Source organism: Cloeon dipterum, chromosome 2, assembly GCF_949628265.1.
Source record: "Cloeon dipterum chromosome 2, ieCloDipt1.1, whole genome shotgun sequence".
Classification (NCBI taxonomy): Eukaryota; Metazoa; Arthropoda; class Insecta; order Ephemeroptera; family Baetidae; genus Cloeon; species Cloeon dipterum.
Window position 1 is genome coordinate 3,754,478 of NC_088787.1, and position 4,869 is coordinate 3,759,346.

Sequence of the window (4,869 nt, forward strand, 5' to 3'; positions counted from 1 at the left end):
AGCAGCAGCTCGGCGCTTTCCAGATTTTGCGATGAAGCGTGAAAATTCAGAATAAATTAAAAATAGAAGCAACGATGGCCGTGGAGTCCAGCGAATGAGCCGCCGCTCTTGTGAGTGGAAATTAGAAAAGTAACCGCGGTAATTTTCAATAGATCGATACAGGACGCACTAATGCATCAAGAAGGTTGCGAATTCATTTTGTTGGGAAAACATCGCAAACACACGAAATAAAATAAGACAATTTTATTTTGTCGATCAAATTTTCGCCTGCATACGCGCTGATTAGGCCAGAATGCTTGTAATTATTTTCGCAGCGAATTAGCAACCAATTTAAATTCCACAAGTGAGGAGCAAACTAACTTTACACGCAACTAGGGAGGCGCGCGTTTAGTGCGTTCCACTTACGAAGGCAGCCAGTGCAGGATTATTAAGTCAGAGGGCCAGAAGGTGCGCAAACACGCGAAAATTGCTCTAATTAAGTTTTTGCACGGTAATTTTGGCTCAATTTCCCATGCAAGCAGCTAGAAATAGGCAACCTGTGCGACTTGCGTGCTTGGGGGTTGCATGCATTCCGCAAAGAGGACGAAATAAACAATTTGTGTGTGTCTTTCTTGCCGCCTCGCCTCGAGCAGTAATTAATGCATTGAGCAATTGGGACGCTAAACAGCAAGGCAAGAAAAATTATTCGTAATTCGGCTGGAATGACCCCCGGCCGTTTTCCATCGGCACTGCACATAATTTAAATACGCGCCGAGGCATAATAATTAATCAATTAATCCAGATCTGCGGCTCGCACTAGAGTTGCCGTGCGACTCGACTCGACCGGCGACGACGACATCGGCAAACAGCGGCTACTTTTCAAGCCGAAGAAAAAATCGCCAAGCTGCACAGGGTGCGGTAAGCAGTTTAACAAAAGGTCACGCACGCGATGAATCGACTCTAAATGCGTGCCGTTTTTACAGTATTACCAGTGGCGTGCATTGTGAGCCCTCCCGCTCTTATAAAAATCAGTAGTCGTTTCGATTTTATGTCTGAATACACAGGCGTGATGAACGTGCACAATAGATTACATTTCCGAGCAAAACAATCAAACAGCAGCCAACTAACGGCAACGGCAGAGGGTTTTTTCTTTCTCTGAAATAAAAAGTAGCCAAAGGAAGATAGAGAGAGCAGTTATTATAATGACAATAGTGCAATAATTCTATAGACTGGCATGAAAATAAAAGAACTCTGCAGGCAGTGTTGCGGCAAATTTATTTCTTTATATTTAGCTGCTTTTGGCGTCACCACGTCTACTGCATGGCCCAATTCAATCAACCCATTTTTCGTTTGGATAAAGCAAACGAGCATAAAAGCGTAAAAAGAAGCACATTTCTCTCTGCAATACCGGCCTACAAACAAACCAACACCCAATCCAAACATGACACCGCTGCGCTGGCGTTTTTATTTCCGCGGGGACTGCCGCATAAATAGATACCATTTAAATTCATGCAGCAGCCAGCGAGCCCTTATTTTGCATTTCGTGGCTTAAAAATTTAGCATTTCGCCCTGTCTTAAGCGCGTCTCCAGCATCCGCGTCGCAATTCGAGCAAGGCTTTTAACGAAACCCCTCTTTCAAACTCATGCGATTAACGCAGACAATAAATAATGCCACGCGTGACTTTAGTAAAATCCAATTGTTTCACGCTTTCAAGAAAAAGCAACCTAAATTGTCAATATAAACCCCAATATAGATAAAAAGAAAAAAAAACAAGCAATTCAATCAGCCACATCTCCGATCTTACTTACTATATATTAAAAATTCAATGGCTTACGAAATCAATTGAAAATTCATACATATTTCTCCAAATGCAGGCTGTCCCTGGGCGTGGTGATCGCGGACGCCGAGCACGAGCAGCTGGACGCCAGCGAGCCCCTTCCCTTGACCTGCTCCAGGCCGACCTGGCCTCGCCCCTCTACTGGCTGCATTTTCTCCCCACGCCATGAGCAGAGCACCCTGAAACAGAAAAACAAAGAAGAGCAGTAACCAGAAATAGATAAACAGAAAATGGGAAGATAAAAGCGAAAGTGGAAAAGAGAATTGAAAGAAGAGCTGCTCCTAGAAGGAGCCCCTCTTTCAGCACACACAAATGTCCGCGAAGGCTTGTTGAAACAAATTCAACGCACCACTCTGATCTTCCTTTTGGCAAGAGCAGAGGCGGACGGAAACACACAAACAGTCAGGGAGAGACACACGAAGAAGAGGAGATGAAAATGTAAACGACTCACCAGATTATATACTGCTCTTGTTTCGAAGCCGTACTGTCCTTCCACGCGTGCACGCATCGCCATCGCCCATCGCCACCGCTGGTAATTAGAGGGCGAAAAAGGAGTCAAATGTCGGCGATGAATGATTAGCGTGATGAACGATCAACTGAATAACAAACTAAACATAAACAAACCAAGATGGCCGACCGATAGGAGAGAAAGTGACGTCATGACGTCATAGTACCGTAACAATGAGACTTTGGATTTAGGTGGGTTGGCAGCTCCGGTGTGCATGGCTGCATGGGCGCATGCGCGTTGGAGGAAACTACTAATTCTCGAGTTTTTTTATTCTCTCGTCTCTCGTCGTCTCGTCTCACGTCTCACAAACTCAAGCGAGAAGCGACGGCAGCCCAGCACCCGGCAGCGTTATGTCGTGCGGCGCATTGCGGCATCCGGCAGCAGTTTTCGCCGGAGTTGATCTGTATGATAGATGATGTCTCATGTCTTAGTTCGGCGCCGAGTTTGTGCGGCAGCTGTCGAAAAGGTGCGCCTGCGCCGTCGATGGCCTCGACCCGCTAGACTGCAGATGCAGATTCACCCGATGGACAACCATTTATCGCCTCAAAAAATGGCCAGCTCGCCGCCAACCTCCACTCAAGCCTCCAGCTGTACATAACTCTTATTTTCGCTTTTTTTCTGTGTAAATCATAGTCGTCTCTCACCAATTTTTAATTTAAATGATTAGTAAGGGTACCTATGCAGACCCTGAGAATAATTGTGTGGCACTTATGCGCTTTGGCTCTTGTTCTCGCATTTTTTTAGTATTTGGTTCCATTTCTTCGCCCAGATTTTAATAAATGCAAAGCAATATAGCCAATCTTCACAAAGCAGCCCTTAACACCACCCCTTTTAAAAAGGAATTATTTCAAAATGATTTTAGCCTCTCCTTCTTGGACAAAACATAGCCTAGACTAATTTTATTGAAAAATTGATTGATTAACCCCCAAAGCATTATTGAAGACTCGTGAGTCTGATTTGTTTGCTTATTGTTTCTGCAGGTTAGCCGTGGCTGAACAAGAGTGACGTCGTGGCGCTGGTTTGAGCCGTGGTCGCTGTTGAAAGAGCTCAGGAACCCGCTAAACGTGCAGGACACGAGAACGCACGCGAGCAGCCCATCATCGGCGCCAAAAAATACAGTCCGAGTCCATTGAGGCGCACCTGTGGCCGCAGCTGGAGCTGGCGCGCCGCACCGCATCCCAGCCATGCTGCAGCTCAAATTAAACACAAATGTAACTTAACAAAGGGAAAATTCCTGAATCAGGATTTTCAGTCGACTCGGAGGCGGACGGAAGGTTTTCGCTGGGCCTGCGCGTCTCCAGCTCCACGCCAATTCCTTCTGCGAGAGAGGAACCTGTGATAACATGAATACAATGTACTTTGACAAATTGAGAGAATAAACAGCTAATAATTAAGCTGTAATTTTTCTTGGCAATTTTCACCACGCCGTTTTTGCGGCCGCATGAGCTCTAAAATAAAAGTGTGAATGTCCACCCATTGAAGTTCCTTTTTCCACATCAATTCCTCGCTTTAAAAAGTATTCAACACGCGCGTCTCGGGAAGTGATCGGATTGCATAAATTCTGGTTTTGCAGTCGAAATTAAATTTTATTCAGAATTTTAAAGGATAATTCTTGCTTGATTCTGAGAGGCGTAGGTTCTTGACTCGTGCTGCCAGGTGCTTTGATCGGACAGGATGGCTCGACGCGTGGGCGTAGCTGACCACATAACTAAAGGTTTTGATTGGTTAAATGGCTGAAAATAAAAGAGAAAAACTCACCAACCGAATGCAACCTAGACTTCAGGGGCGTGGACACCAAGAATGGCCATGCTGAGTAGGGAGACCGGTTACTCGGCGACGACAGCACCTTTCTCGTGGTTCAGGCAGTGGGCACGGCACGCACGTCTTTTCCTGCACAAACATTTGCACAGAAATGATTTAAAACGAGTTTAAAGAAACATAAAGCCATTTTAGGTGAAAAGAAATGAGAAAGGTTGGGCTTTACCTTCTGAAGGGCGTGGTCTACCTCCTTAAGGCGTGACCGAAGGTGAGCCTGAGCTGCGAACAGCCTCCAAGGATGATTATCTTGCCGTGGTGCCGTCTGAGTATTCACCCTGACCCTGAGGAAGGTTGCCCAGACGCAGCAACTGCTTGATCGCCTCAATCTCAAGCGGCGCCTCCTAATCGCAGAGCAAAATTTATTTCATTTTACTTACTCATACTCAATGAACTATTCAAAATCAATTGGAAAAAGGTAAGAGATTTTTCTTATTTTTTAACTTGGTTTTTTGAACACCTTTGACAAAAAAGACAAATCTTGTTTAAAGTTGCAACTTTTTAAATCCAAATTACGTGGCTTAAGCAAACAGGCAACCAGAGGGGGGGGGTATAATAAACTACCCTGCCCACTTTACACCCCCTCTGGTTGCACAACAATGAGATCAGCAAACATCACGCTCCGACTCGGCGGCAAGCGATTGAGAGGCGGTCACAATATACAATAGTCAAACTTTTACGGAGCCAATTAGGAAATTTCTTGACTTCCGCGATGGGCACAGCCTTGAG